Raw genomic sequence first — 22,119 nt, 5'->3', positions numbered from 1 at the left:
TGTAGAACTAATGGTGTCATTTCGGTGATCACCGGTTCAAGGGTCTGATATGTTCCACTTATTCATGATGACTATTGTTACGGGCGGTTTGGGAAGGGTTTCAACCTTTTTGCAGCTGACATTTAGCAAGGGAACTGCACATGTAAGCTCCAGATGTTTTTATGTACCTAATTTTTAAATGTAATGCCGAAGAGCAGCGGAGGCCCCGCATGTGGCATCTCATTGCGAGCACTGCTGAGAACAATACCACACTAACTTTCTTCAAAGCCCTCCTACCCTTCACCAAGATTGCAAAATAAAATGAGTTTCTCAACACGGCATTTAATGCACAGCGGGAAACTTTATTGTTGGTTGACGAAAAGGGACAACTATAAGAAACATCTCACAGTGTGATGCCGTGCAGCTCTAAATCACTGTGAGTAGATTTGACTAGACGGAATACAAATAGTTGCATATATAGTTATTAAAGTTGGTGTTGATTTTTTTTTTTTTTTTACTTTCTTCACATATGATGGCTGGAACTAAAAAAAATAAAACCCCTGGGGGCTTGAATACGGACTTGAACCTCATTAGTTTGAAGTAAGCATCCTGGTAAGAGAGATGTTCCCTGCGCAGATTCGGGTCACTGTGTGGGATGTGAACCAAAACACTGACAAAAAGATCTGTGATAGCAGTAGCGTAGATCTTCAGCCCTCCAATACTGCAATATTTTTCATACATACCTCATGAATTTTATCACTGTGACTAAACTCATGCCGATTGGAAAGTAGACATATACAAGGCAAGGAATCATATTTGCCAGTTTAAACTTAAGTCAAAATGGACGCCACATGGCTGACTTCAGTATGATAGGCAGTAGAAATAATTGAGAAGCAGAAAAAAAAGTGAATCATGATGATTCCATTGAATCATCAACGTATATCCTGCCCTTTTCTGACAGCACATACGACAGGATGCCTATTTCCACTGCTAAAAGTGGGACAGAGTTTTGTGCCAGATGCTAAACTGAAAGTGTATGTGGGGTTGAGTGAAACCCCCTGAGAGCGGAAAAGTGACGCCAAGGGGGAGCATTACTGATGGTTTATAGCTGGAAACGTGAGAAGAGAAGAGGCTGAGGTACGATATGAGGGATATATTTCCCAAACCTTAGGGTCTGTGTGTGTGCTTGAGCTTTTGTCTGTTGCTTAGAAACATGCCAGCATCTCCAGCATGGACGTTTGATGTAGATTTAGATTCCTGGCTACACTGACTCCCACTGGTGCTTGCTGCACTCCAGAGTATCGGGCACGATTGAGCACATCAGACTTTGATGACAGTCAAGATTGATTCTGGCACATATCTGATTCACTTCGAAATCTTCACAAAAATAACGGCCCAGGCGCTTTACTGTATCAACTATAGCAAGACGATGTTGCTTTTAATGAGCCCCATAATAAACCAATCCCGTGGAAAAAAGACATTTTGCTGTAAAATAAGCGGAAAATACATTTTGTGTACAACCATGCTTTACTCCCCCAAGAAATAAAAGTTAATAGGTCAAAAGATTAATAATTTATAATACATCCCATGTGTTATAAATTATCCCCAAACTTCATGGTAACAACCTTTGGTGTTTAATTTTGCCAGCAGTAAAACAAGCAATTAGCTGAGGTATTACACTGGTTAGTGGTAGAACAGTGTTTTTTTTAACCTCACTAATGTGGAAAAAAATGTCCAGTAGAGCTGCAAAGAGATTTATTAATACAGAAACAAGACCCAAGTTTACGGATGAGGAGGCGACAGAAAAGTCATCAGTTTCCTCACAAAACCCCGCTTTTACATCATACTTCTACAGTCGGCTCAAAAGTAAAATTTGTAAGGTGGGCACCGTGGCTATCAATCACGGTCTGTGTTGTTTATTTAACGCTTGTCAATTCTTTCCCACTAACGTCTCTTGAAAGCTGTCTACTGTAATTGCATGTGTTGGTGAACATTGCCATTGTCATGCTTCTTGCATTTGGAAGCTATTAGTTTTTACAAGCTACATTCAAGGATGTCTGAGCAGTAACTGTAGTCTGATTACTTTGGTGGAAAATGTAATGTGTGAGATTTGTTTTTACTTAACCCTTTTATGCACCCTGTAGCCTAACGTGAGAAGCTGTCCACTGTCGTGACCGCATGTGAATATTTTAGAGCAGTAGTAGAGGTCGTAGTTTGTGGACCCCAAACTACGACCCGCGGGCCAATTGTGGTCCACCCCTGCATTTTCCTCGGCCCCCTGAATAATACCAGAGATGCTTTTTTTTGTTGTTGCTTTTTTTCCCCCAAATCTGGCCACATGATCGAGACTTGTAGATGAATAGGACATAACATTCTATTCTATCCTTCTGCAGTCTGTGCCCAATCCGAAACTCCTCCCTTCAAAATAAATCAATAAAATCCGCGATGCACCGCTGTCAAAATGAATACATAAATAAATAAAAATTAAAAAAAAAGAAATGAACTATTGGCAAAATGATTAGATAAGAGAAAAAATGATTCGTTATTATTTTTTTCATAAATTGTGCCTGTCAAGAGACCCAAAAAAAGGTTCTAAGAATAAATAATATTTTTTCGTCTCACAATGGAGAAATACCCAGCAGCAGCAAAGTTATGAAAGGAGAAAAGTAGAATAACAAAAAGTATAGGAGCTGCCAATATCTGGTTCTGTGTAGCTTTTTGGAAAACAATAGATGTTGATGTCCAGACACCTCCTGCGATCGTCACACGTTTTGTTACAAACCGAACCTGACCCCTGTCAGAGAAGGGGCAAGTTCTTTGACCCTCACACGAAACAGTCTGACAACACCCGTTTCAGAGTATCTGAAATGCGCAGGTTTTAGGTAACTGTCCATTTGCGGGATGATCATCAAATCAGACAGAATAGCCCTTTTCACAATTATGCAACTGTAGCTGAACAAATGTAAGACAATGAAATTGGCCTGAGAATACATCCTTGTGAAGCTAGTGATTAGTAGCATGTGATTAGACAGACAGAGAGACAGGCAGGCAGGGAGGCGCATAATCGCAAATATCTGATTCGAAGCAACATCAGTCCATTTCTGCATGTCACTTTTTGTCTGAGAATACATGCTAAAACTCACTGCTGAAAGTACAAAGAAAAGATTTTAATCTCACACTTTGACAGTGCGAAGGGACAAAGCTTGATAAACCCCATGGAAAATCGTTATTAATTACATCAATTTTCCATGTCGTTCTCTCACTCATTGTCCTTCCAATAATGAAGCTCATCACATCAGGACTGACAAAATCACTCCCCTTCAAAGCGGAGGCACGGTCTTTTGATAGCACCAATGTCATTTTCTACCCTAATGATGTGCACTTATCTCCAAGTCATCGTCATATTAAATCTTTTTTAACAAGGTGACACGATGCACCACAAAGTTGAGCTAGCATATCAAAATGTGCCGTATGGCAGGATATCAAATGTACTGTATCTAGAAAACGGCGTGACGATTTATACACTCACCTCAATCTTACTCTAAACTGTGAATAAATGGATAAGACAGTACTTGATAGGAACGATTAAAGATGTATTGAACCTGTTTCCAAGTTCATCTGATTTAAGTGATCCTTAAAAAAAAATCCAAGATCATTTATTTTATACATTGCATAATTTGAGACAGTTCAGTCATAGTTGTCCTCTGATTCCTCAAACACCTCATCATTTTCGGAGGTTGAAAATTCTCAACACGAAAAACAAGAGAGAAGAGAGGGCATTTATTACAAAGTCGTCTGCCGAAGATCACATTGGAGAATGCAAAAGCCTCTTCTTGAACATTAAACAGCATGACTTCATTTACAATGGTTTCTTCACCTTCTTTTTTTTCTTTTTTTAATTTAGCATGTGGAAGCAACCGTGACACGACGAAACAATCAATAGCTTCTTTGTTGGGGAGCTGAGTCCATTAATGAGATGCATAAGAAGACTCGATTTTCACAACTTGACTTTCAGGGCTGAGACACATTTTGTGATGAACACATGAATGGTGTTGGTATCTTCATTCAGCGATGAACATCATTGGGGTGGTTTCGTAAACAAATATGCAGTCTGAACCAAATATTCTATTACAAAAAATGTCTCCAAGGTGGTACTAGTTGGAATTTAACAGAAGCATCCAGGGGAAATGTGCTCCTAAAGTTGCACGAAAAACAAAATAATCACACCATGGATCTCTTTGCGGACATGGCATTCTGTCAAGACTTTGGTGCTGGTCGCCAATGTCACATTAGGCCAGATCTGGGCAAAGTGTGGCCCAAAATGAATTGCCCCCCACTATGCCAGGCATTATTCAGCTGGACACGTACGATAAGTAACGTACATCCGCTGCATTGCTTCCTGAGAGACACCCCTATGGGATTAAGTTGCTCGCAGTGGGGGCACTCTCCAATTGCTAAACACAGTCTTTGTGATTCTTGTGACTCTCCTCTCATTTACACTCAAATGCTTTCCAGGGGTGATTGACACTGCATAGTCATTGCGACGACCTGGCTCACTGCTCCTGTCATTTGCTGTCTTGTCCTCTACTTTTAATCGCATCTCTTCTTCATAGGGTGCAGCATTGCCTTCACAGGTCCTATATACAGCTGATAAAACACAGTTTATATATGAATATGGATGGATGGATGGATAGATGGATAGATGGATGGATGGATGGGTGGGTGGATAGATAGATAGATAGATAGATAGATAGATAGATAGATAGATAGATAGATAGATAGATAGATAGATAGATAGATAGATAGATAGATAGATAGATAGATAGATAGATAGATAGATAGATAGATAGATAGATAGATAGATAGATAGATAGATAGATAGATAGATAGATAGATAGATAGATAGATAGATAGATAGATAGATAGATAGATAGATAGATAGATAGATAGATAGATAGATAGATAGATAGATAGATAGATAGATAGATAGATAGATAGATGTGTCCATGTGACAAACCCCTCCAACAATGCTGCTGACTAGGTGCTGTTAAAATATTTTTGAGATGATAATGATGATAATCTGTTCAATTAATTTATTTCTACAAATATTCAGAGGGATTATTTTCCCACGGTGGCATTTATGAATCCAAAGACTTCCACCACACACGTCCATGGGGCGCCCAACTTGTCTTCCTGCGCCTTGATACAACAAAATCTCATTTCGCTACTTGCACGTCGATTTAGAACTGCTGTTTACGAATCTAAAATGAAGTCTACTTTTTGTAACTACATTTGCAGATGCATCAGTAGGCATGGCAGGTATGCCCAGAGAGCGGTAGTGCATCTACAATTCACAAAACACTGAACTAGACCATTGCCCTGGTACGAAAATGATGTTGCACCCGTTTCTACACTCAGCACGGACTACTTTCTCTGACCAAATTGACAGATGAGTCAGGGGTGAGGCAACTGCGCGTGCCCTGAGAGGCACACCACTGCCCCAAACATGCTTGACTCAACTTGCGGCAATATGAAAATGAAATCAAAACTGTTATTACAAATAAAATAATGGCACCAGTCTTCCAAAATCCATAGTGTATCGAAGTCTCTAAACTTTAGAACTGTGCTTTTTAACCTGGGTTCGATCATACCCCAGGGGTTCAGTACATCGGGGTTCGACGGAGCCTCTGCCATGGAGGTTAAGACACACCCGACGCAACATGTCAATTAGTTATGACACGCACGCGCTTGGCCATCACTGGCTGCAGATGATCACATTCCATTGCTTGTCCAATCAGTGCTGCGGGAAATTTAGTTCGCTCAGTAGTCACTGTGTGACTGTCGCGATAGTACGGCATACAATTTAAAAAACCTATACTTATGCCATGTAATTTTATTTACTTTTTTCTGTTTTTAATCAATTAGTTTTTTTAATGTCTTGAATTTGTAAAAAAAATACATTTTTATTTTTCACGAATGAAGGGTTCGGTGAACGTGCATATGAACTGGTTGGGTTGGGTGCCTCTAACAAGGTTAAGAACCACTGCTTTAGAAGGTAGGTGTACAGGCAGAACCAGTATAAAATTTCATTTTGTGAAAAGTGTCTTTCACGCATTTCACAACAAAGAAGAGGTTCCAGAACAAATTATCCTTTGCATTTCCCCCAAACTAAACAAAAGATACAAACAACTCAGCAAATTATTTTGGAACAAACAATGTGTTAGCTTTTTGTTTTGCAAACTAATATTGCTTCCATCATTGATATTTTAAAGTTGTTCCAACTGAAATGACTGTTTTCAACCCCAAAATACAAGTTGTGGGTTTTTTTTACAGTATTGAGCATGCCGTTTCCAACCAAGTAATGAGCATCATTAAAAACACGAGCCCTTAAAACAGGTGACCACCCATGAACAAGACATCAATGAATCAATGAAAATAACTTGGAAAGTTCATGCGACATCTTTCTTTTTGGGTTGCCTGCAAAGGTGGTACAGCACTCGAGGATATTGGTGTGCTAAGTGGTCATTATAAAGCCGGTTTAGAGGAAAACTGTGGTGGTCCTGCTGGGTTTGCTGTAGGCAGCACTCGCTCAAACAACAGGGGGTTGGTGAGAGAGTTTATACTAAAAGATGAAAAAAAAATCCATCCTGACAGGAAGAAATCTTCCTTGTCCCATCCGTATCTTCATATGTTCCCTCTGTGGACACTTTTAATTAACAGCTACAAATGGATGGCCAAATATGCACCGGGTTGAAAAAAAAAATCTATTTGAATGTTCTGAACCTCTGTTTTCATGCCATTGTTGCTGATAAGATGAATGCCTTCTGCAAGAGTTTCCATAATGGAGAGCCGTGAATGTACTTCAATTTCCCATCGACATCCATAAACTAGCTAAGCCTGAATTAACGGTATTCCATTTGTTTTTGGGGAAACCAGCTCAAGCTTACTACTGATTATTAAATAATGATGATTACTTTTGTGGTGAAACAAAGGATACCACCTATTCTCTTGGTAGTTTCATATATTGTCACAGAGTACAAAATTCTGTGGGTCATGGAAGTTTAGTCAAACTGCTGGATAACGGTTAGCAACATTGGAAATTCTGCTGTGAAAACAACAGGAAGTGAATGAGTTCATTACTGACTGTGCAATTATTATGCCTAACCCCGATTGAGACAGCTTTTAACCATTTTAATTTTTCCCAACTAATGGATCAAGCATTGTAAGCTTTCAAGAAAGTTTCTGACCTTCACAATACCATCCAAAGTAGTCAAGTCAAGTCAAGTCAACAGTATTTATAGAGCACTTTCAAACAGCCATCGCTGCATACAAAGTGCTGTACATGGAGCATTTTTACATGCACAATAAACAGTAAGACAAATCGGTAATAAAGGCGGTAGAAAGCACCAAACAGTAAAACCAAGAACAAATCTAAGTCATGCTGAGTCGAATGCCAAAGAATACAAGTTTTGAGGAGGGTTTTGAAGATGGGCAGCGAGGAGCCTTGCCGAATGTTCAGTGGGAGGTCATTCCAGAGAGAGGGACCAGCAACAGAAAAGGCTCGATCCCTTCTGAGCCTCAGTTTAGTTCTTGGTACTTCTAATAATGTCTGGTCCACAGACCTGAGGCGCCGGGCAGGTGCGTAGGGGCGGATGAGCTCAGAGAGGTAAGGTGGTGCGATATTATTCAGAGATTTGAAAACAAAGAGGAGGATCTTGAAAATAACTCTAAAATGAATGGGGAGCCAGTGACGGGGTGCCAGAGTAGGAGTTATGTGCTCCCTCTTACGAGTACCAGTCAAGAGGCGAGCAGCGGCATTCTGGACCAGCTGAAGGCGCTTAATGGAGGACTGGCTGACTCCAAAGTAAAGGGCATTGCAGTAATCGAGCCGAGATGTGACAAAGGCATGAATTACTGTCTCAAAGTGTTCATGTGAGAGGAGAGGTTTTATTCGGGCCAGCTGTCTAAGGTGAAAGAAGCTGGATTTAACAACGGCACCAATTTGCCGATCGAGTTTGAAATCATTGTCCAGTTTAAGGCCCAAGTTTGAGACTGTTGACTTAAGATAAGGAGACAGGGGGCCCAAGTCTACAGGATGGAATGTACAAGGGCCACTGGGACCAAACAATATCACCTCTGTCTTCTTTTCGTTGAATTTCAAGAAATTTTATGCCATCCAGGTTTTGATTTCTTCCAGACAGGATAGGAGTGGCCATGATGAGAAGGCGTCTTTCTTGCTCAGTGGGACATAGATCTGGCAGTCATCTGCATAGCAGTGGAAGGGAATACCATGTTTCCTTAAGATGGAACCCAATAGGAGCAGATACAGCGAGAACAGCAGAGGCCCCAGAATTGAGCCCTGTGGAACACCACATGACAGGGGAGCAGTGCGTGACTCAGAGCAGCCAAGGCTGACACAAAAGGTTCTGTCAGCTAGATAGGACCTAAACCACTCAAGAGCACTGCCGCCAATTCCCACCAAGTGCTGCAAACGAGTCAGCAGAATACTGTGATCCACTGTATCAAATGCTGCAGTTAGGTCCAATAAAACTAGACACACGTGGTCTCCAGAGTCATTTGCCAGAAGGATGTAATTAGAAACGCGTAATAGGGCTGACTCCGTGCTATGCATCGTCTTGAAACCTGACTGGAAGACCTCCAAGATGTTATGTTCATCCAAGAAAAGTTTCAACTGCACGTGCACCACTTTTTCCAGAATTTTGGAAATGAAAGGCAGTTTGGAAATGGGCCTGAAACTTGACAGCACATCTGGATCAAGACCAGGTTTCTTGATCAAGGGTTGGACCACTGCATGTTTAAACTGTTGGGGAACTACACCAGAAGAGAGGCTGCTGTTGATGATATCCAAGACCGATGCGCCAACACTCGGGAGAACCTCCTGAAAGAAGTGCGGGGAAAGAGAGTCGAAAGGGGAGCCAGATGGCTTCGTCTGGCGAACAACATCCTCCAAAAGCGCCAAGGACACAGTTTCAAAAGAATTTAGTACAGCTGACCATGGAACATGGACAGAGGGGTCAGATGCGGTATTTGAGACCGGAGTCCTAGCTGTAGAGACCTTATCAATGAAAAATTGAAGGGATCTGTTGCACATCTTGGGTGAAGAATCCGAGCAAGTAGGCAGAGGGGGTTTGAGTACAGAATCTATCGTTTTAAATAGTGCGAGTGGGTTGTGACGGGTAGCTTGAATAAGGTCCGACAGATATTCTCTTTTGGCCTCTTTTACTGTGAGCTGGTAGTTACGCCAGCAGTCTTTCCAAATTTGAAAAGAGACATGCAATTTGTCTTTTTTCCACTTGCGTTCAGCTTTGCGACACCCCTGCCTAGCTGTGTGGGTAATGTCGTTAAACCATGGCTCGGGTTTAGGTTTTGGGAGTACAGATTTTGAAGGAGCCACCAAATCCAGGATGGCACGGCATGACGAGTTGAACCAAGAGGTGAGTTCCTCTGTGTTAGACGAGGGTACACAAAGGTTATTAAAGGCATCAGAGAAACGACTAGCAGTGCGAGGGTTAATAATTCGGCGTTTACAACTAGGAGCAGCAGATTTCACAGCAGCATGCGATAAGACTACGTCAAATAAAACTGCGATGTGATCAGAAATCCCATTTTCAAGGACTTCCAGATTTGACACCGGTAGACCATGAAGCAAGGACAAGGTCTAAAATATGTCCTTGTTCATGTGTCGGGGTGGTCACATACTGCACGAATTTAAAAGAGTCGATAAGTCTTAAGAAGTCTTTTGCTAGCGTTTTTTTCCGGACAGCACACATGGATATTAAAATCCCCCATTAGGAGGATATGATCATATCTCAGCCTGATTTCCGCAAGAAAGGTTGAAAAGTCTTTGTTGTATTTAGGAGGACTGTAAATGACAGCACAAAGCACCGGGAAAACACGACCAACTTCAAAGAAGGTTGCTTCAAAGCTGGTGGCCGATGTGGTGAATGTGCACCGTTTACATTTGAAATTGTTCTTAAAGATGCTCACCGTACCTCCACCACGGCCTGATGTCCTCGGGGTATCGAGGAAACCACAGTCAGGTGGCAACAATTCAACTAAAGCATTGTACTCACCAGTACCTGCCCAAGTCTCCGTAAGACACAGAAAATCCAAGTCATTCTAAAGGAAATACTCCCTCAGAATATGGATCTTGTTCATTAGGTAGCTGCGATCAGATTCTTGAAACAAAGAAGGCGAATAAGTGAACTGCCTTCTTCGGCGTCATTTTCCCCTCCCTTTCACCTCTAAGATACTAAATTAGAATCATGACAAAATGAGCAGAGGAGATGGGAGTAATCTATTTCCCACCTGTTCCATACTAACTAGGCGAGGTAATGTATGCCTCGGGTTAATTTGTAGAGCATCACAAGTAGTATGCCAATCAAGCGGTGACCTTGACCGGTGTCAGGATGGACCACTAGGTTCGTTCAATTTCTTCCATATTAAAAATAGTATCAGGTTGTAAATCCCTGAAAAGCAATCAAATATGAGATGACCATGTGACAACTGTCAATGTCAAATAAAAATCAAAAATGAAAATATGTACTGAATGGTGCAAAGTTGTGAGCGATTTTACAAAGCCTGATAAAGACCACTGGTCATGGTGGTTCTTGTCATTATATGCAGCCATAAATTCATTCCTGTGTTTGATTGATAATTAAGAAGTCCATTTGGAAGGACATGATTCATGGAAATGTGGATGCACACTGGAAATAAAATCTGAAAAATCCCAACTTCACCTTCTCAGTATTGTCCAACTAAACACCTGCTCGCTCAAATAAAAACCATTGCAAAATCTTCTAATTGCCCGTGTGTCTCACCAGCAGATGCTCATCAAAGCTTGTGAGAGGGAGTTGGAAAATATTACATTGTCGCTCGATATTGAGGTGCAGAACATAAAATGCCAGCTTCCGGAGCTTTACAAGGACATGGCAGTGTCCTCCTTTCTTTTGATAAAACTGTACGGCGCAATCTCAAGCCAGATCTGCATCCGCCTCGTCTTTGCGCTATTCAGCGGGGTTCGTTTGCCTGAGCGTTAGATATGGGCTTGTCAGCATGCACCAGTGAGATGGGTGCTGTGATACAGCTGCAATTTCCAAGATGTAGGCTCTGTGGACAGCTTGGAAATTGTGGGCCCACCCCTCCCTTCCCAATGAGAGGAGGCCACCTATTGTACAAATCATTGCGCCGAGGGGTGAGCTGCACGGAGGGAATGAATTTATTCAGATAGAAAACACACACACGGCAAGGAGCTGATAGCCCCCCCACCCCCCCAAGAAATGGAAATGGATGAATTTTTGTGAGATTAAGATGATGGGATGTTAAGATCCCATTTCGATAAAAGGAATAGATGAAATAAAGACAGGAAGGCAGCGTCGAAACATTACTTTGAGAAAGGAGCAGCTCCCGCATTACGAAATGGAATATGATCAATCGCAAATATCCCGATCAGCACCGGTCTGCCAAAGGTCTGAAAACTGTGACGACAAGGGGTCAAGTGGACATGTTGGACTGGTCATTATGTACGCATATATTAATTTTGGGTTGTGATCGTTTTGGTAATTTTCTTGGTATTTGTAGTTGATAAAAAAGAAAATAGGAGTTCATAATATTCAGACAGAGTTTCTGTCATCCAATTGAAAACATATCAGTTGATCCTTACAAGGAAATGTCGTAAAATGGCGAGCCCTGTATTTTAGAGTTAAATTTGTGATGAATACGAACAAGTCTCAATTCGACACCTTGCAATATACAAAAAAAACATACAAACTGAGTCACTATTTAAAAATTGGTTATTCAGCTTATCATCAGGCGCCAAGGTACAACATCAGCTAATTTAACTAGAATGATCTGTTTGATGGTGATCAACCACTCACTTTCACATATATTTCACATACAGTGTGAGCATTACACCATTGCCACACTTGGTCATTGTAACTACAAGCGAAAACGAAACAAATAATCAGATGCTCCAAAAGCATCTGATTCATATAAAGTCTATGGTAGTCAGACAAAGCACACACAGAATCGCAAATGTTCAGTGAAACAAAAATAATTTTGTTTGTAAAAAAATAAAATAAATAATACTAATAAAGAATTAGAATTATGATAAGTAGCAAAGCGGAATTTCTGCACCTGCCATCAATTCAGGCACTTGCATTACCAGCTGCCGGGCATACAAAAACTGGACAGCAAGTCCAATTATATGGTCTTTTTTTAATCCACAAGATAATTATGGGGCTCTGTGGACACAAGCAGGCTCGATGCGATGCTAAGAGCCAAGTTGAAATCACACAGGAGTGATAATTTGCAAAACTGCATTTCCATTAAAGAACAAATGTTTTTCTCGTCTTTGTCTCGGCTTGACACTGTAGCCGTACCTGTGTACATCAATGTTTGAGTGCTACACTGCCATTACAGTAAACTGTAGTACTTTATATCAGTGTTATATGAGAAAATGTATTTCACCAACATCTCACAAGCTACTGTTTTTTTTTAAACTAATCATTCATATAACAAAATTACCATCTCGGGTGGCTTGATGGTCGATTGGTTTAGTCGGCCTCAACGTGCAGTGGTCCAGGATTCGATTGTTGCTCCAGCCTTCTTGTTTGGAGTTTCCATTTTGTCCCCGTGCCTGCGTGGGTTTTTTCCGGGTGCACGGGTTTCCTCCTACATTTCAAAAACATGAGTTGCAGGTTAATAGAACACTCTAAATTAATCAGCATGTATTGTATTGTATTGTATTGTAAATTGTCTCGAGGTGTGAGAGAGAGTTCAGATGGTTGTTCGTCTATGTGTGCCCTGTGATTGGCTGGCAACCAGTTCAGGGTGTTCTCCCGCCTACTGCCCAAAGTCAGCTGAGATAGGCTCCAGCACAATCCGATCAGATAAGGGATGTATGATTTACCATCTCAGTTGTAATGTGTTTTGGCACTGCTTATGTTAGTTGACTGCAGAATTTATTTTCTTTCGTTATTAAACTTTTTATTGAATTTTTTCAAACAGTTAGAAAAAAGAAAAACATGGTCACGTGTTTAAGTGCCAGTTCAAATTGAATTCGTCTCTCATCACATTGCTCGGAGAGTACTTAAATGACAATATCTGAGTTTTATGTATGTTAAGTTTGTATCCCGAAAGTCCTCCATACTCCCTGATCGTAGAAAGCAATTCCAGGAAAGAGGTAGATGGTTTTCCCAGAAATATTAATATATCGTCCGCAAATAGGGCTAATTTATGAGTATCCCGTCCAACAGTTATCCCCTCAATCTCGTCTTTCTGCCTTATCCACTGACTTAGGGGCTCTATAAAAATGGCAAATAAAAGTGGGGAAATAGGGCAGCCCTGTCGGCATCCCCTTTGTAGATTGAAAAAATCCATAGATCCTCCATTTATCCTTACCTTTGCTGCTGGCATATCGTATATAGCCTGTATAGTTCTTATAAAATCGTCATTCAATTTAAATCTCCGTAGTACCTTATATAAATATGACCAGTTGACTGAGTCAAAAGCCTTTTCCGCATCCAATCCCAGCAAAACGGCTTCTAAGTCATGTGCCTTTATATGAGCAATTATGTGTAGGGTTCTTCTGACGTTATCCATAGTCTGTCTCTGCCTAATAAAGCCGGTCTGATCTAAGTGTACAATATCTGGAAGTATCGATTCCAAACGTCTTGCTAAAATTGATGTAAAAAGTTTATAGTCTTGTTTCAAGATGCTAATTGGACGGAAATTAGCTGTTTTGTCCTTCCCCTCTTTTGGTATCAAAGCAATGATCGCCTCTCTCCAAGAGGGGGGGGGGGGGGGTGGCTCCTTTTGCTAGGACCCAATTGAAAGTTCTCAGTAGTAGTGGCGATAAAATGTCACTGTAAGCCTTGTACCACTCGGAGGGGAATCCATCTGTGCCCGGGCATTTATTCGGCTTTAGTCGGGAAATAGCCTTCTGTAATTCACCCATAGACACTTCAGCCATGAGAACCCCATTTTGATCTCCTGAGACCGTTGGGAGGTTGAGTGACTCCAACATAGCGTTGGGAGCTCCCCCATCATCAGGGACCCTTAGAAAATAGAGATCTTTATAGTATGTTTCGAAGCAACCATGGATATCCTTGAAGTCATGTTTCATTTGTCAAACTTTTGTCATTGATAAATGACAAAAGAATTTATTTTCTTTCAATTACAATACTCGCTATCAATCGGCGATACTGACCCGTCCCCAGACCTCAACCTTACATGGGGCACATGAAATGCATGAAGGGGAGTGATTTTTATTGACACCCTAAAGACAGTACTTTCTATGCTCCATATTTCTTATCTTATCTTATTTGTGATGCTATTGCACTACATATTTGCATTGGCAAAGCAGTGCCACTCCATAGTTTCTTAACGCTTGCTTGCAATGTTTTAGTGATATACACAACTCAACATTAGTATCTCACAACACAAAAATGGGTACGATGACAAAATATAACATACGTCAGTTTGATTGGAAATGATTATTAAAAGTTGTCAGTTCTTTCAAAATTTACTTTATTTCTCTTCATATGCAATTCCACAACATTTCTTTGGGACATGACACACATCGCAAGTTGCGACCAATGAAACCTCACGACTAATCACTCATAACACTAAACTAAAATATAGACCTTGGTGACATTACAACAGTCTAATGAAAGCCAAAGCTGAAAAGCTAACTTCAGAAATCTGCAAACTGTCAGATGTGGACATCGAGTTAAAATTCATTAAATATCCTGCTCCTCTTCTAATGAAGCTTTTTTCCAGCTGAGGGAGTTTTATCAATTGCTGCAATAAGGCCAGTGAAGTGAAAGGAGTCAGGGGGCCAGAAGGACCAAGCCAAAGTCACCCTTCACAGAATACAGACAGATTGAGTCAGTTTGAGTATCCATGTCCACCTTGCCTTGGCTTCCGTATATAGGCAATAAATACGACATTCAGCTCTTTTTTCTTTTTTTTAACATGAATCGCTTTTAACTAGACACTAATGAAAGCAATAATTAACATGTCCTCCTACTGGTACATTGATTGACATGTGAAATGGTCAATGACAGTGTGAACAGTCAGCCAATGATGGTGCATTCAGATCGTGCGGGGAGTTAAGGACTAAAACAGAAATTCAAGCCATAACACGGTGGACCAAGAATACACGTTGGCTGAAGTCAAACAAGTCCATCGTGACGCTTATTGTCGCTCCCAAAAAGGGAAAGAGGAGGTCTTGTCATTGCATTTAATTCTAAAGTAATGGAAAGTAGAACCAAGAGCTTTATTCTTCAGAAAAATCAATGTGAAAGCTGGACATTTGCAATGGCGTGTTCCTCGTTTTGTATTGTTGTCATATAACACAGAGTCACCCTTGATTACATTAGCATATAAAAAGGCACACCGCTCTACCTTTGTGACGTCCAAACCTCTTCGAACCAAGGTACGTACTGTGAGCATTCTTCGGGGAAAAAAATAAAACAAAACATGAATTTAAATCAGACTATATTTTAGTTTCATTCAACAGTTAGGGGACATATTGGACTGCATGTTCAGCTGATATTTTAATGATGACAAACAGGGCATTTCTCTGAAATTCTTTTTGATCCCCAAGTCCGCCGTATTAACAACAAATGGAAAACAGCAAAAAATATAGATCCTCCAATATCGTCCTTTTCTTCCATAAGTCTCCTCACTCATTGCAGTATGTGGAGTGTGATTTACGCAGCAGTGGCTGAGACCCATTAGCAATGACATAATAGACCTTCCATCCAGGAAGTGATTTACGTGTTCAATAAGCCTGGCGAGCTTTCATTTGCGTCTTGCTTTCTTTTCACTCCCTTATGCCTGACAACAAAAGTAAAAAAAAAAAAAAGGCAAAGCTTGAAGAGTGAAATCTGTCCAGTGCAGATGCAGCATCAGTGTAAATAAATATAATTATACAGTGTTTCTTAAGCAGGTAATGCTATATAGTGATGTCTTGATATACAAGGTTTAATTATTTCTCTGATCATGCTTGTTACAAGCATGATCAGACACTTGTGTCTCCACTCATTCATCCCTGAAAAAGATTAAATATAGTGGGCATTTTGTTTTTTGCTTCAAACCCTATGTTGTTGGGTTAGCACAATGGATCTTTAATACATACATTGAAAATGTATTATCTAAAATGAAATACAGTCTATTAAGACCATTTTTTGCACATATTTTCAATCAAAGTAGCATTTTTGTCATACATCTGGTTCGGAAGTGCATGGTTCTATATTGCCCCCAAGTAGCACTGACAAAAACCTCCAGCCACCTCCAACATTTAAATTGCCCACACCTGAGTTTAGTATTTATATGGTACATTTTTTAAAATGTACTTCAGGGTCCATTTGGCTACTGTACCCTCTCATGAACGGCTATTTTGAGAAACGACCCTTTTCGTCAGAAACAGAAAGAGCCATGGAGGAGGACTTGCAACAGTTATTGAGGTCAAGAAATGTCTATCACCTGGACATTACGTGAATGAAATATGAACGCTCCATTTTTGTTGTTTCAGTTTAGCCGGAAGATAAACCAAATGAAGCAAATTTAAAGCTTCATTTTCCCATTACTACCATAGATATATCCTCAAGTCCATGATACCCATGAAGATATGACTGTTATAAATTGAAAATAGCTGTACTATTATTGGTGTAATAACAATCTCCCCTAGTAAGGGTCCTGCAAACTGTCAGTCAGTCCATAGATCAGCCAACCGTAGAACAAATTGTCAGCCTAGACCAATTTAATTGAAAAATCATACACGGTAATTCATCACGACACAGGATAATTGTTGAAAACAGTCGATCAGACCCCCAACTGGCCTTTACTGATTTTGATAATAAGGGAGGGTATTTTGGTTAAATTTACATATGTATGAACCCAATTTAAGATACCTAGCATGTACAGTACCTTTCCAATAAGGTGTACTGTATTACTGTATGCTTCCCATTGTATTCAATAGGATTAAAGCACAGAGGTGTTTTACGTTTTAAAAAAAGCTATATATATTTATATAACTTATATATATATATATATATATATATATATATACTAGCTGGTTCGCCGCCCTCTGGGCGGCTCATCAGCTAGTTCCTGCGGAAGGCTGGTAAGGTGGGCCTACGGCCCACAAAAGTGTTGTTGCTTGGTTCAACTTTTTGTTCATCTTCATTGCTTATCGCTAAAATAAAGAGATGTTTAGCTCTACTAAATAACTAACAATTTCATTGCACTGCTTGTGGGTAGACAACATTTTTTCTCTAAGATGCCCGCGCGATCGTAGTGAGCCACTGCCTGAGCGGCGCAGTGGCGGCGCAGTGGCGGCGCGGTGAAGTAGGTACGTTTAGAAAAGGGACAGACGGAAGGACAGACCACGTGCGGGACGACGCGCAATATATATATAAGATATATATTCATTCCTTAAAAATGAGTTATTTTAAAACATCAAAATGTTTTTTGTGGATGCTATATCCAAAAACAGCTTCTTCGCCAAATACAACTTTAAAGAGAGCAGCAAATTGTGGAGGTAGAGTGAAACCACCAAGAGATATCTCACTAAATGCACAATCAATAAAACCTGATCTTAAGGTAACCAGGTCAGTGAAGCAGAGTGATCGTTTTTTGAGGAGGAGGACAACTTTTGTGGACTGGAGAATGATGTGATGCACCAGCCAGTGTAGGCAGAGAAACAATCAATAGAATTATAAGAGGAGTCAGGCTTACCCACATACACCCTACAAGTCTGAAATGAAACACAGACAAACAGAAGTTTCAATAGCTGAATATAAATACATGATTCATCTTATCGTTCATCTGTAGCATAACATCAGATAATATAACTATAAGGAGGTGGCCCGAGCTGAGGCAGTGCCCTCCAGCAGTATTAGACCAGTACATATTTGCGTATGTGTATTTAGAGAGAGAGAGAGAGAGAGAGAGAGAGAGAGAGAGAGAGAGAGAGAGAGAGAGAGAGAGAGAGAGAATGTTTGAGATTGACGATCAAAACATAAACATAATACAAGAGATAATGATTGCAGCTTTTATTTTCAGGTATATTTGGATCTCATTGAAAACTTTGACAATCGTATCATTTGTAAAGGAAAACATTTATGTTTGATAAGCAGAGAAATGGATTAATGTGAAAAAAGCGAATATTTTGTTATAGATCATTTGCTTACAATAACTGCATCAATCTGGAGACCCTGCGGCACACCAAAAACTTTTGCACAGATTTTTTCTGATGCTTTTCCAAGGCTGTCACCACACCATTGATTCACTGTTGGTTTTGGAGGGTTACATTTTTACAAATGGTCTCGTGGGCTTGAATGTTTTGTATCATGAGCAGATTGTTTCTCTCTCAAAGCTTTGAGAATTTCTCCATTGTGAGACAAATAAAGTTTTTTTTTTAATCTTACCTTTAGCCCAGGCATGTCCAGCTCCAGGCCTGGATGGCCACTATCCTGTTCAGGTGATCAGCTCATCAGCTAGCTCTGAAGCAGCATTAGAACGATCCTGATTTTTTTAATCAGATGTGTTGCTCCTTGCTTTAGCCCATCCATCCATCCATTTTCTGATTCGCTTATCTTCACAAGGGTCATAGGTCATGCCTGAGCCTATCTCTTCTGTCGTCGGGCAGCAGACGGGGTACACCGTGAACTGGTTGCCAGCCAATCGCAGGGTGCATATAGATGAACAACCATCCGCGGTCACACTCACACCTAGGGACAGTTTAGAGTACTCCATTAACCTGCCAAGCATGTTTTTGGAATCTGGAAGGAAACAGGAGTACCCAGAGAAAACCCACGCAAGCACGGGGGAGAACATGCAAACTCCACACAGGAAGGCCGGAGCCGGAATGAAACTCTGCACCTCTGCACTGTGAGGCAGACGAGCTAAACAGTCCACCACCGGCCGCGCTAGCCTTAACATCACTTTGAAAAAATGTGAATGTGTATCTCATCTTGAACAACTTTCACAAAAAAACCCATCCAAGCATGCCATAATGGTCTTTGCTTTAGTGCACCAATAGATAAAACAGCCTACCGCTAACTGTTCCCTGTATGGAATTCTTCCAAATTTCTTGAAGATGAAGACATAAGATGTCATTTAAATTTTTGTGTCTTTATACTGAGTTTGTTAAAACTGCAACATTTTTTTTCAACCCAAAGGCAAATGATAAAACAAAATAGCAGATAACTTGAGGGTAAAGCTATAAGTGAGTCCGCCACTGACTCAGTTTAATATCACCGATTCTTTTCGTGAATTATATTGACCCTGAGCTTTTAAAGCTTAGCCTCAATCACAATACAGTTAGACCAGGGGTGCCCAAACTTTTTGGACCAAAGATCTACTTTTCGATCAACTAACCTCCCGGGATCCACCCTTACCGGCACGCGCACGCGCACACACCATGATGAAAAAGAGCCTGAAACTGAGGCAGGCGGTGTACTTTTGCAGCCTGTTAACTATCATAGCTCACACGTACCGTTTTAAAGTGCTTCCCTGGGCCCTCCTAGGTTCCTATTCTTTGCCCGTGCCCTCGGTGAATTGTACACGAAGCAAACTCTGAATGAGAATAATGACAATAAAAGAGAGAGCGCAACAGCTCTGATCACAAGCTGCAATTGCAGACTGCTGAGCGCAAAAAACTTCCAGTGACGTCATCACGCGCCACCATAAATTCAAGATTTACCTGCTTTATTTTATTTTTTTAATATTTTTTGGGGAAAATGAGACTGATAGGATGATTAGGGTGCAGCGTACATTAACACAAAAAATATATATATTACTAACATGTACAAAGACAAATGGTTACATGTACAAATGGTTGTTTGTTTGTTTTTTCCTCCTCGACACTCCTCGGATCTACTTGGGACCTGTCTTAGATCTACCGGTAGATCAGGATCGACGTAATGGTCACCCCTGAGTTAGACAATGATGTGAAAGTTTAGTCCTGATACAGAGGATCATATAGTCTTGGGATACTTTTTTTTTTTTACAGTGATGAGCTATCTGCAAGCCTTTCTCCTTTGACCTGTCCTTGCGTGCCACATTGCGTTAATTCTCTAAAGCTCTACGCTGATGTCTGCGATAATTACTTAAAGTGGCTTTTATTAAAGATAATTGGCCTTCAGAGCAAGATCACATTCAATTACAGTGCTTTACCTGGCAGGGGAAAAAACACAATGAGAATCATGTCAGTAAATTAAAGATAAGAGTCACCATAAAGAAAATGGATGCTGTCACGTTGCAAGGTGGTGGTGAACCCCAAAAAGCAGGCAGGATTGAGGATCAGGGTGTATTATAAGTACTGTATTTAAAACAAAGAGAACTAAATCCGAAACAAAGTCCAAAGTAACAAACAAAAACCATGACTTAAACAAAAACTATCAATAGCCTAAACACTACTAGACCCAACATGACAGCAGCAAAGCAACAGCAACAAAACAAACCATGACAGTAGCAAGAGCAAACAATGACCCGACACTGAGTGTTCAGGCTGGGAGTCCTTTTAAAGTCCTAATTACCTATGACCAACAGGTGTGCAGCTGCCGGGGGAGCCCCGGCAGTGCCACCTGTTGGTCCCTAAACCGAATCATGACAGATGCAACTATGGATATAAGTGTCAACTCAAGTCATCTTTCAACGTCCCACTAGGAATGCCTTTAAAAATAAAAAACAGAGCCCCAGTGTGCGCATAATGCTTAACAGACATTTCATGAGTTAATACGAGAGAAGTATACACATTTTTGCCCTTGCAAAAACAATATTACAATTTTTCCTCGCATAAGTTGGTGGGGATTTGCATATAATCAACCGCAAAAAGCAAAAAGGGCCCTATTTTGATGCCCTCCACAAGTCTTGTGCAAAGGGGTCTCTATTTTCATAGACAGGAACAAATACACTCTGCGTAAAAACTAGCACATCTCCAAGTGTAGTTTAACGTGTTTGGGAATTTGGCAGACCACGTTGAACAAGACCAAGACCGTTTTTTATTACAGCGCCCATCAAACCTGAATATTTGGTGACCAAAAGTAGACGAGACATTAGACTAGATAATAGTACCGGTAGGTCTAAGTTGTGGCGCAGGTAGTTTAATGTGATTTTGGTCGATTTGATTGAGGTGCAGGCAGGTGGTAGTGTAACCATTAGTTTTTCCTGCATATAAAGTTTGAAGACGGTCACCTCCACCTAAAGCCTTGACATCATAAAAACTAAGCAAGCAACGGTACTACCCAACACGTGCTGGTCTTGCCGGTATCATCAGCTACCAGCAGGGGAACAGCAGCATGCTAGAGGATGTAGCTGAATTGGTACAGCAGGTTATCCATTGAATGTTGTGTTGGCAGTTTGATTTCCCACTGTTCACCATCGAAGCGTCGCTGTGTAAGACACTGAACTCTCAATTACTGACAGTGGGCTGATAGCACCTGTTTAAAAAAAAAAAAGCAGAGATTAAAGCCACTGTACTTTATTGGTAATGATCTGCAATAGTTTAGCAAATTTACTTGATTCATACTTGAGGAACGTGTGCAGGGTTTGATTCCGGCTTCAGCCTTCCTGTGTGGCCTTTGCATGTTCTCCCCGTGCCTGTGTGGGTTTTCTTTGGGTAGTCCGGTTTCCTCCCACATTCCAAAAACATGCATGGCAGGCTGATTGAACACTAGTCTAAATTGTCTTCTAGTCTAGATTGTGAGCGCGGATGGTTGTTTATCTCTGTTTGCCTTGCGATTGGCGGGTAACCGGTTCAGGGTGTCCCCCGCCTACTGCCCGAAGACAGCTGGGATGGGCTCCAGCACACCTAGCGACCCTTGTGAGGATAAAACACTCGAAATCGTCCCTCCGTGCTATTGTCTGTGTGTGTGAATGGTCGTTTGTCTATATGCGCCCAGCAATTGGGTGGCAACCAGTTCAGGGTGTACACCGCCTACTGCCCGAAAACGGCTGCGATAGGCTCCAGCATGCCCGCGACACTTGTGAGAATAAACGGATTAGTTCATTGATGGATGGATAATCGCGCCACTACTGTTATTCCTGATGGGGAAAAATGAGAAGGCCATTCGAGACAAGCGTTAATTTGGTTTAATGGACAAAGCA

General features: G+C 40.9%; 1 protein-coding gene across 1 annotated transcript in view; it reads left to right on the top strand.

Annotated features, from left to right (window-relative positions):
• emc8 (ER membrane protein complex subunit 8) overlaps nucleotides 1–7,859 on the top strand; it is a 681,399-nt gene extending 673,540 nt beyond the window's left edge. Inside the window, exon 6 of the mRNA XM_052063550.1 lies at nucleotides 7,850–7,859. The gene's annotated coding sequence lies outside the window, so the exon portion shown is untranslated. The remainder of the gene's footprint in view (nucleotides 1–7,849) is intronic.
• Nucleotides 7,860–22,119: the final 14,260 nt, after the last annotated feature.

The sequence above is a fragment of the Hippocampus zosterae genome, chromosome 4 (assembly GCF_025434085.1).
Source record: "Hippocampus zosterae strain Florida chromosome 4, ASM2543408v3, whole genome shotgun sequence".
Lineage (NCBI taxonomy): Eukaryota > Metazoa > Chordata > Actinopteri > Syngnathiformes > Syngnathidae > Hippocampus > Hippocampus zosterae.
The sequence above is the reverse complement of the archived record's forward strand: the minus strand, read 5'-3'. Positions and strand labels throughout refer to the sequence as shown.